The sequence below is a fragment of the Nannospalax galili genome, unplaced genomic scaffold (assembly GCF_000622305.1).
Source record: "Nannospalax galili isolate Female #2095 unplaced genomic scaffold, S.galili_v1.0 scaffold1678, whole genome shotgun sequence".
In the NCBI taxonomy this organism is placed as follows: Eukaryota; Metazoa; Chordata; class Mammalia; order Rodentia; family Spalacidae; genus Nannospalax; species Nannospalax galili.
The window spans coordinates 165,732-177,255 of NW_008340844.1; positions in this window are offsets into that span (position 1 = coordinate 165,732).

Genomic DNA, 11,524 nt, shown 5'->3' on the forward strand with positions numbered 1-11,524 from the left:
AGTAAAACAAACCTGTATGTAAAAAAATCAATGAATTCTTACTAAAATATTAAGTCACTGATGTATATATAAGTAAAACAGTAGCAATTACCCACCAAAGACAATGTTTTAGAGCAGCTACATCAAGGAAAGCCTATCTCCAGAACACAAACAAACAAACAAACAACAAAAAAAAACAAAACAAAAAAACTATAGGGACTGGAGAGATTGCTCAAAATAATGGCTCACAGATGTAGATACATCCCAGAAGGAATAGCATGAATAAACCATGATTGTGAAGTGAAGGTATTTGTCTCTGGGGTGATACATCAGTCTATTAAGGAGATATGTTCAAATGGCAGGAACTGATACACATCTTTCATTAATAAATTTAGTATCAATGGACTGAACTCCCTAATTTAAAGACATAGGATAGTTGAATGGATTAAGAAACAAAATTCATCTTTTTGTTGTCTGCAAGAAACCCATCTCGCCTTCAAGGACAGGCAGTACCTTAAGATGAAAGGATGGGAAAAAATTTCCAAGCATATGATACTCAGAAAAAAGCAAGAGTTGCAATTCTAATATCTGACATCACGGATTTCAAACTAAAACTAATCAGAAGAGATAAAGAGGGCCACTTCTTTCTGATCAAAGGAACAATTTACCAAGAAGACATCACAATCATGAACATATATGTACCAAACTCTGGTGCACCCCACTTCATAAAAACAATACTAAAGGACTTAAGACACAGATTAATCCCAATACAATAATAGTAGGGGAAATCAGTACCCCACTGCCTCCATTAGAAAGGTCACAAGACAAAGAATAACATCAAATGGACCTAACACACATCTACCAAATATTCCAACCAAGCACTAAGAATATACTTTCTATTCAGCACCTCATGGAACTTTCCAAACTGACCACAAATATGGGCACAAAACAAGCCTCAACAAATACAAAAAAAAATTGAAATAATTCCATGAATTCTATCAGACCACAGTGCAATAAAGTTTAAAATCAAACTGGAAGAATGCCTAGTAACTACACGAACTCATGGAGATTAATCAACACTCATGAATGATGAACGGGTGAAAGGACAAATTAATAAAGGAATAAAAGTATTCCTGGTACTAAATTAAAAGAACAATACAACATGACAAAACCTCTCGGATACTTTAAAAGCAGTCCCTAGAGGGAAGTTTATAGCTTTAAGTGACTACATTAAAAATCAGAAAGAACACAAATAGATGGCTTAACATTGCAACTCAAATCACTTGAAAGGCAACAACAAATTAAACCCAAACCCAGAAGACAAGAAGAAATGACAAAAATACAAAGAATCAACAAATCTAAGATCTGGTTCTTTAAAAGATAAACAAGATAGACCCATAGCACAGTTAAGAAGAAAAGAGAGAGAGAGAGAGAAAGAGAGAGAGAGAGAGAGAGTCCAAGGGGAACTTCCACAACCAACAACAAAGAGATCCAGAGAATTATTAGGCAATACTATAGGCCCATATCCTTAATGAACATAGATGCAAAAATTCTCAACAGAATACTTGCAAATTGAATGCAGACACACATCCAAAAGATGATCCACCATAATCAAGTCAGATTTTTTCCACAGGTGCAGGGATGGTTCAACATATGTAAGTCAATAAATGTAATAAAACATATTGATGGACTTAAAGACATTTTTAAAAAATTAATTTAAAAAATACTTGCAAATCACCTATAGACACACATCAAGAAGATCATCCACCACGATCAAGTCGACTTTATTCCTTGGATGTAGGGATGATTCAATATATTCAAGTCAATAAATGCCATAAATCACATAAATTGGCTCAAAGACAAGAACCAAATGATCATCTCAATAGATGTAGAGAAGGCCTTTGAAAAAAATTCAAAAGCATTTATGTTCAAAGTCCTAGAGGGAATTTGACTTGAGGAAACATACCTTAGCATAATTAAAGCTATATACAACAAACCCACAACCAACATCATTCTAAATGGAGTGAAACTGGATGCATTCCCACTAAAATCAGGAGCCAGACAATGCTGCCCACTATTTCCACTCCTTTTTAATAAAGTGCTTTAAACTCTTGCTAAGAAATAAGACAGATAAGAGAAGGAAATTAAAGGAGTACTAATTGGAAAAGAAGAGGTCAAATTATTCCTTTCTGTTGATGATATAATGTTATATCTAAGAGATTCCAAAAATTCTACCAGAAAACTCCTAAAAATGATTAACACATTCAGTAAAGTGGCAGGATATAAAATTAATCTACAAAAATCAGTAGTCTCTGTATATACCAACAACAAACAGTTGAAGAAAGAGTACTTGGAAACCCTCCCATTCACAATAATCTCAAAAATAAATTTCAGAATAAACCTGACAAAAGGCATTAAAGACCTCTATAATTAAAAATTTAAATTGTTAAGGAAAGAGATTGAGGAGGACACCAGAAAATTGAAGGATCTCCCATGCTCATGGATTGGAAGAATTAATATTTTGAAAATGACCATTGCACCAGAAGCCATTTATACATTCAATGCAATGCCAATCAGAATCCCCATGACATTCTTCCCAGAATTGAAAAAAACATTGTAAAATTCATACAGAAGCACAAAAGGCCCTGGAGAGACAAATCAACCATGAGCACAAAGAGCAATGTGGGGTGGATTAGTATGCCAGATGTCATACTATACTACAGAGCTATAGTTATAACAACAGTGTGATATTGGAAATGAACAGCAGACCCCACTCCTAGCTGAAGAAACATTGGCAGCTGATTACTGCTGGGTGAGGAAGAGCTGATCTTCCTAAAACAAGAGACTCTAGATAGGCTGAGTAGACCTAAGTGGATGGATTTGCATAGGGGAATGTCTGGGGACACTGACTTGAACATTGGGCCTTAATATAGATGATTGACAGGGGTATAAAGATGATTAAGATTCATTGAGACAGTCTTTGTGTATAAAAAGATACACAAAAATTCAGTAAAAACAAATTAAAAAAAAAATACTATTCTCCTTTCCCCCATCCTGCCCAAGAGGGACCTGCAGCCTTTTGCTGTGGCAACTGCATTGGGAAAAAAGGAATAATCAGACTTTCTGAGGCCTATTGGATATTGATTCTGAGTTCACACTGATTCCAAAAGACTTTAGAAAGCATTTTGGCCTTCCAATTAAAGTAGGGACTTTTGGAGGTCAGATGATAATTGAAGTTTTGGCTGAATTTCAACTCACAGTGGGTCCACTGGGTCCCAAACTCATCCTGCGGTTATTTACCTAGTCCCAGAATGCATAATAGGGATAGATATACTTAGAAATTGGCAGAATCCACATTGGTTTTCTGACCTGTGGAGTGAGTGCTATTATGGTTGGAAAGGTCACATGGAAACCATTGGAGTTGCCTCCCCAAGGGAAAAATAAAGAACCAAAAACTGTATCACATCCCAGGAGGGATTTCAGAAATTAGTGCCACCATCAAGGATTCAATAGATGCAGGGGTGGTATTTCCCACTATACCTCCCTTTAACTCTCCTATTTGGTCTGAGCAAAAGACAGATGGACAATGGAGAATGACAGTGACTGTTGAAAACTCAATCAAGTAGTTACTCCAAGTGTAGCTGTTGGACCAGGTGTGGTATCCTTATTAGAACAGATCAATACATCTCTTGGTACCTGCTATGCACTTATTGATCTGGCAAATAAATACTTTCATTTCAATACTGATGCATAAGGACCACCAGAAGCAATTTTCTTTTGGCTGACAAGCCCAAAAGTATACATTTCCTGTCATACCTCAATGGTATATTAACTCTCCTTTCTTGTGTCATAACTTAGTTTGAAAGGATCTTGATTGCCTGTCTCTTTCACAAAATATCACAGTATTCCACTATATTGATGACATACTGTTTGGTTCCAATGAGCAGGAGGTAGCACCCAGTCTGGACTTCTTGGTAAAGCATATGCACATAAGAGCGTGAGAAATAAATTCAAACAAAATTCAAGGGCCTTCTACCTCACTTAATTTCTAGTTCAGTGGAGTTGAGCATGCACAAACCTTCCAAGGTGAGGGATAAGTTGCTGCACTTGGCCCCTTCCTCCACCAAGAAAGAAGCACAATACTTAGTGGGCATCTGTTTTCTGGAGGCAGCACATTCTTCATCTGGGTATGCTGCTGGGGTCCTGCCTTGTGAGGGCCCTGTTCCAGAAGGTGAGATTGGTGGCACAGAGTCAGACTCTGGGACTTGTGTCTCTCGCAGAAAATCATCTAATGAAAAATTCAGTAATTTTTTTTTTATGTAAGATGAATAACTGGCAGTCACAGGTGGTTTGGTAGTTACACATAAAGTTTTCAGGGTACAATAAAGACATAAAAATATAAAAAAGTAAAAGGCCATATATCTTTTAGCTGGAGCCAGCTAAGGGCTTTTTGCAAAGCAGGATGTTTGAACTTTTACTCAGGATTTCTAGTGTGCCTCTGGTGATTTATTGGCCAAAATGTTTTCTTTCTTAGGACAAAAAACATAGTAAGCTTTTAACCTGGCCCATTCTTTTTGCTAGTGTTAGCTGAGGGTTATTTGTTCAGATCAAGGAGGTAGGCTAATTGCTGTTGACCAAGATGATTTTCCTCAGATCAAGGAGCTTAAACTTTAGACCCAGCCAATTTTCTTCTGCTAATCATGCAGTGTTCCACATGACAGGGTCCTGAGACACTGTATTCAGCCCCTTTTCCCTTCAGCAGAAATTGTGGCTCGATCATAAAAGTTTCAGGTCCATCTCATCCTAATTCACGCCATCCTGGTTTCCTACATCTCTTCCTTTTTGTTTTTTAAGAATAAGAAGGATGTGGTCATAGAGGCCACAGTATTATTAATTGAAGATATAATACAGCATGTAACTACTGGTGCTTCCATAAGAAGTATGCCAATCAATACTGGGCTCAAGAACACAGTAAGCCATTGGAGCCATTTTAGAGAATTCAAAGGTATAGAGAATTCAAATGCATTGAGTTCCTTTTGCAAATCATTAATTTGTTGGTCTACAGTATGAGAAAAATAAGACAAATTAAAACAACACATTCCTGGAAATTGTTTATGTCCCATGTGATTTTTTTAACAGTACATAGTCTATAGTAGCTCTATTATGTAACAGCATTTCTTATTTCTCCAATTTCTTGATCAATTTCCTGGCATTTTCACCCTTACATTTGCTTATACAAACAGGTTTAAATATTCCTTTTGTATTCCAGTCACCAAGTCAGGTATAAGTTAGTGGTTACTTTGAAGCTCTTTCAGATGATTAGGTCAACAAAAGTGACACAGCTTCTCCACTGGGGTACCAACAAAGGCTGTAAAAGCTGGACTGGGTTGTCCTTGAGCCCCCCTCCTGGAGTTGCAGAAAAAAGAAGCTGGTTTTAGTTTCTATGGCTAGCTGATAAAAGGGTGCAAGGACAGTAGAGAAACATCCTAGCAAGGGGAGTGTGTTGTTTAGTTTTCTGCAGTTGTGACATTTTACCAGGCATAAAATAGGGATCTAACTATTGGGACTGGGGTGAGACATTTGTCTCTGGGAACTTTTAACTGAGAAGGAATTCTCAAGTAGCATGGAGCAGGAACATAGTCTAATTTGGTCTCAGGTAGTTGTGTGGGCAGTCATACAGGCTACTCAGTCAGGAGATGCTGTAAGAGTTTTTGGAAACAACAGTTAATTAAGCATACTTCATGGAGGGGAAGGGAAGATGAGTTCATCAGCACAGACCTCATTTCAGGTGTCCAGGTCCACGTAGGTTGTTGCTTTTTTTTTTTTTTCTGCAGCCTCCTCTGCTTTCCCAGGCTCAGCCTTTCCCAGGCTTTGTCATGGGAGGCTTCTTTGAGCTGTTTAATGTATCTGAGTGGTACCCATTGCAGGGGGTAGGGGGGATTTACTTTCTGGAAAGACACAAGCATATCCTGATTTCCACTGTTAGTAGAGAAACTGGAGTTTTGTTCCATAGACCTGATTTAAGGTTCCTCCAAAGCACCTCTGTCAAGGGCTGTAGGACAGTCAGTTCTTGCCAGTGCTTGGTAATTGGGGAAATTCCTTGATCATTTAGTGCAAAAAATTTAAAGTTAGTAAAGATCTATGTAATAAGAAATGAATGGGTCATTGCCCCATATTTTATTTTATGTATTTGATCTTCGAGATGTTTGTGTTGTGTCTTTAATATTGCTTATCCTGTGGTGTTGTAAGGAATGCCAGTGGTATATAAAATACCCCAGGTTTGTCAAAATTGTTAGAAAATGTTACTAGTATAAGAAGTTCCATTATCTGGCTTTTTTATTTGGTGAGGTATCCCTAAAATTGAAAATGTCTGAATAAGATGTTTAATACTATCCTTTGTTGTTTATCTTGTGTGGGCCATGGCATTTAAAGTCAAGGAATAAGTATTTGCTGTGCAATAAACATATTTAAGCTTCTCAAACTTAGTTATGTGGGTGACATCAGTTTGATAAATCATATTGGGGCATAAGCAACAGGGATTTACTCTAGTCATAGGACCTAAAGGAAGGAGAGGAACACATTGAAGACATTACTTAAGTAAATTTAGCTTAGCCCTTAGTAAGATGAGGATATAATGCTTTTAACATTTTTGCAGGTTGATGAAGGAGTTGATGGCTGCATAAGAGGGTCATGGCATTTATTTGTTAGGGTAAGATTGTCTGTCGATTTAGGGAAGCTAATGGACCAGGCAGTCCAGTTTGAGACCATATACGAGTCACAAATAAAGGGGTGTTCTCCTTAGCAATTCATAGTCCTCAGACACAAGGAAAATACTCCAATATGTTCCCCTGGTTTATGTTGCAAAAAGCTGTTTCTAATTTTAAAAGTGCCTTAGTGGAATATTCAGAATCTTTACAAACATTTAAAGGCTCAGGGAAGATCATAAAGCTCTGGAGAATAGCATAAAGCTCTGAATATTGGGCAGGAGAAGGACAGACATTCCCCAAGTATGAGAAATGCTGTTTTGTCTGGTATAAAGCAGTGAGTGGAAAAGTTTTAACATCATAGATCAAATACCATAGCCCAGGAAAGGGATTTAAAATAATTCCCTCAGGTCTGTCTCCAGATCCTGAAAATGTAAAGAATAGAAAGAAAGAATGTGTGTGCAGTCCCATTTGGCTATTTTTGTTGACTATAGATTAAGTTTGTGTGTATGTGTGTGTGTGTGGAGCGGGGTCATATCACATACCTATAAGCAGGAAATGAAATGATCCAGATTTAGATCAAGCTCACCAAATGGGGACTGTTTTCTTTTGGACTGCTTCATCTGTTTCTGGGTGGTAAAAACCTGGTTCTTTGTTGGGAGCTATTAATATAAGCACAGCCATTATGTACATTGAGTTATGGCAGGCTTGCTTGTTTACTTAGAGTTTGTGTTTTGCACACCAGTACCTAATCTGCCAAGTCAAGAGGAATGTGTTTATAATTTAGGGAAGATGGTTAAATGGTGGAGTTCACAACAAGTATTTGACCACTCCTTGACCCTCAGATACAGGTGGGAGAAACAGCTGTTGAAGCTAATTGAGCTAAGCAAACGGTGGCTACTGATGTTCTACTGTATAAAAAGGCGGAGCTGAAATAAACCCGGGCTGCAGTCTCTACTGACAGTCCTCCCAAGTATCTTTTCTCTGTCTCTTGTTTTGTCTTTCACCCTCGCTCCCCCTTTCAGGTACTGTCCATCTAGGCCGGCTGGTACCAGCAGTTCTTGAGTTAAACTATTTTGTTATGAGTAAAGGAAGACACCACAAGTAACACTTGTATAATACAGAGAAACATAAAGGACATCATTTGTAGTTACAGGTAACTCCAATAATTGTATCAATTTAATCCAAGACTGTGACTAGGTGTGTAGTACAAGACAGAGAAGTGGGCTGAGAAGAAATTGTTGGCTGTAAGAGTAATTATTATAACAACAACCTTGCATTTCTATAAGCCTACTCAGACCATCAGCAAACTTGCTTAAACACTCTCATTATTTCTTCCATTCTGGAAATATCCAGCTATCTTAATCTTACTAACTTGACTGTCCAACCTTTTATCCTTTCTTAAACATTTTTATTTTTCCTTCCATTTATAAACAAACCCATTATTTGTTGTGAGGATCCACCAAGTAACCGATATTTAGTTTTTTATACATACAGATAAATCAACAGCTGTCTTAAACATATCAATCAATACAATGCAAGTTTGGTAAAGGTATGGGCTTTGGTGTACCTGTTTGTTGGCTATAAGGAAACGACAGTGGTAAAATGGTTAACATATTTCCTGGAGTAGAAGGAATTACTATTTAAAATTAGTATACTTTTAAGTAATAAGAATCAAAATATAGAACATGAATTAAGATAAAGATTAAAGAGAAAACATTTTGACCTGGAAAAAATATTTTAGGTTAATTTAACAATTTAATTTGTATGAGGCTTTACTTATAAGTCAATTTGAGTACTTTCCCACAGCCTGGGTCATATAGCTCCTTGATTTTTGAAGTCCTCCTCTGTGAAGGTCTAGTTTTGAGTTCACTGATAATTCAAGTACCATTTTCATGCAAGAATCACATGCCCAAGTGGTAGAGCAACCACACAGTCACCTTAGACAGCAGAAAAATAGACCACTTGCTCTTTCTTGCCTCAAAGCTAGCAGTTTTCTAAGTCAATTGGTAAATGAGTCAAAATCACATACTCAAGAAGGAATATACTGAATCTGAAGTGAAAATAGACCCATTCTCACTGGGCTTTCTTGGTTGTAGGAGGGGCTCCTTGTAGCAACTGATCCTTCATGTAGGAAGGAATATCTCTCCATGGTCCCACTGGACTCCTAGAAAGCTCGCATGTATGTGAACTTAACAAGTTCACAGTGGGTGTTTCTCAGAAACACTTCATCAAATAAACCTAATATTATCAATATAAGGGACATTCAGGATTACTTGTGGGAAAGAAAACAGAGACTTGATTGAGTGTTGATAGAGGATTCTCATTAGCTTTTTTTCTTCTCACAAAAGCTTAATGCTATCATAATAGATTTTAGGTAAATCTTTCTGCAAACTTTTACTAGCTCTCAATGACTGAGATTGTAGACTAGGCATTTTCACATTGTGGTGAAAAATTTTCCACTATTAAAGAAGTTAAGTACCTATCATCAAGGGTGTTCATTGTGGTGGATTGAATGAAAATGTCCCCCATAGGCTCCAAAACGTCCATAGTGTTTGGACATTTTTTCCCCAGATGATGGCATTGTTTTGGGGAGGTTTTAGAAGGTGTGGCTATCCTGGAGGAATCACGTCACTGGGGGTGGGCTTATAGAGTTCTTAAGCCTTGCCAGATCGCCAGTCGCTCTTGCTTCCTGTGTCTGCATGATGATGTGAGAGCTTCACTTCTACTGCTCCTGTTCTAGTCACCTCCAGCCACCATACCTCCCTGCCATGACAGGCTGTAATTCCCCGGGAACCATAAGCTCAAATCAACCCTTCCTTCTATAAATTGCTTGGGTCAGTGTTTCTATCACAGCAACAGAAAAGTGACTAATACATTCATATTTGCTAATATTCCATTAACTTAAATAGTCAAATGGTTACACCTAAAGTAAGTGCAGGAAACAAACCCAAAACAGATAGAAGTACCATTAGAGATTATTGTCATGTTGGCATATGTGAGGCCTGAGGCCAGGGGCAAGGCAGGATGGCAACTAGAGGAAATGGCCAGGGCGTGATCAGACTTGTTTGGCGCCTAGAGGAAATGGCTGGGGGGGGGTGATCAGACTTGTCTGGCGCCTAGAGGAAATGGCTGGAACATGGCCAGACTTGTTTTGAAGAATCCCTGATTGGCTCCTGTGATTTCTGTGCATCTTGGCAGTGCGTGATCACCTCGTGAACGCTATGCTGTGCTATGGAGAGGAGACTGCATGCTCAAGTTCACCTTTAATATGATTGGACACTTGGTTGGGAGGGGATTTTCCTTTGTGGTTTTTGCCTTTATAAGCTCTGTAAACACCTGCAATAAATGAGTTCCTGCTTGACTGGCTCCCTGTTATGTCTGATTGTCTCCCCTGGAGGCTGCAGGTAGCAGGCGGACAGCTCACCTCCCTTTCCCTGGCTCCTGTATCGGGGCAGGATCCCCAACAGGCATATATGTGTATAGTGACAGTTTTAAAACAGTTACATTTATGTATCATATTTTTCAAATATTCCTAAGTATGAGATGATTTTGACTTAGTGTTTCAATGAACATCATGGTACATAGTTATTAATCACTCATAATCATTTTTATACATATATTCTTATGATGTCAGATTTAAAACAATTTTTAAAAATTAAAAGTATTTATTTTTACATTATGTACATGAATGTTTTGCCTGAATGTGTGTGAATGGAGCACTTGGGTGGAATGCCTCAGAAGTCAAAGAAGATATCAGATTCCCTGGAGCTGGAGATTCAATAGGATGTTAGTTGCCAGTTGGTGCTCTGAACCAAACCTTGGGTCCTCTTGGAAGCCGCCAGTCCTCTTAACTGCTGCACCATTTCTACCACTGAATCATCTCTCCAGCCCCTGCTCACAGATTTTTAATAGTGTGTTGAAATTATCTATTGATGAGTCAACAGGATATAATGATATATTACCTTTAATAAACAATTTTGAACAAGTTCCTAGAAATGTTTAAAACAATATATGGAAAAAGATATAATTTCAACTAGTAAGTATTATATTTTCTACTCACTTGTACGTCTCAATTGCCATTCTATAGTCTGAAGTGAAACAGAGTCTTATACTAAAAAACTGCTGAATGAACCAAGACTGCTTTCATAACAGAATGGACATAAAGATACAATAAACTGAAATCAAAGCAATGAAATGTTTATAAACTGTGAAGCTATTAAACAACAATTACCTTATTAACATCTCTTAGACTAATAGTGTTTTGGAAGTTTTCTCAGTGTGTCTGTGACATCTTTGTTCTGTCAGCATATATCAATGTATCATAGAATTGAATACTGGGATCAAAACGATATAGAAAAGTGAGAGGATTTTAAATCCTCAAACACACTGCATTTTGATGTTAAGTAGCTGATAGTGACTAATCTGTAGACAAAACATAAAATAAATTGGGAAGGTGTTTGATCTTTCCAGAGGGAGCTGCTCCTTGCTGACTCTCTTGTGAGCTCATGATTTATCAGCATTCTTACTCAGCTCATGGCTACCTGCCTAGATAGTTGTGTTGCTCACAGTGGGCTATGCCCTCCTACAATTATCAATCAAGATAATACCCCAACAGGCATTCATGTGACAATTTTTTCTGGATCACTCCTGAGTACTTTCTCAGGTGACTCTAAGTTGTATTAGGCTGACAGTTACAGCTTCCTAGGACACCATCTATGCTGTCCTTTATCAAGAATCACAAGTTTAAGCATGGGACTGTCTGAAGAATCACCACAACTCCAGTCAAGAGGGAAAATTTTCCATATTTCCCTTTTCTCTTCTATAATTCTCTGAGATCG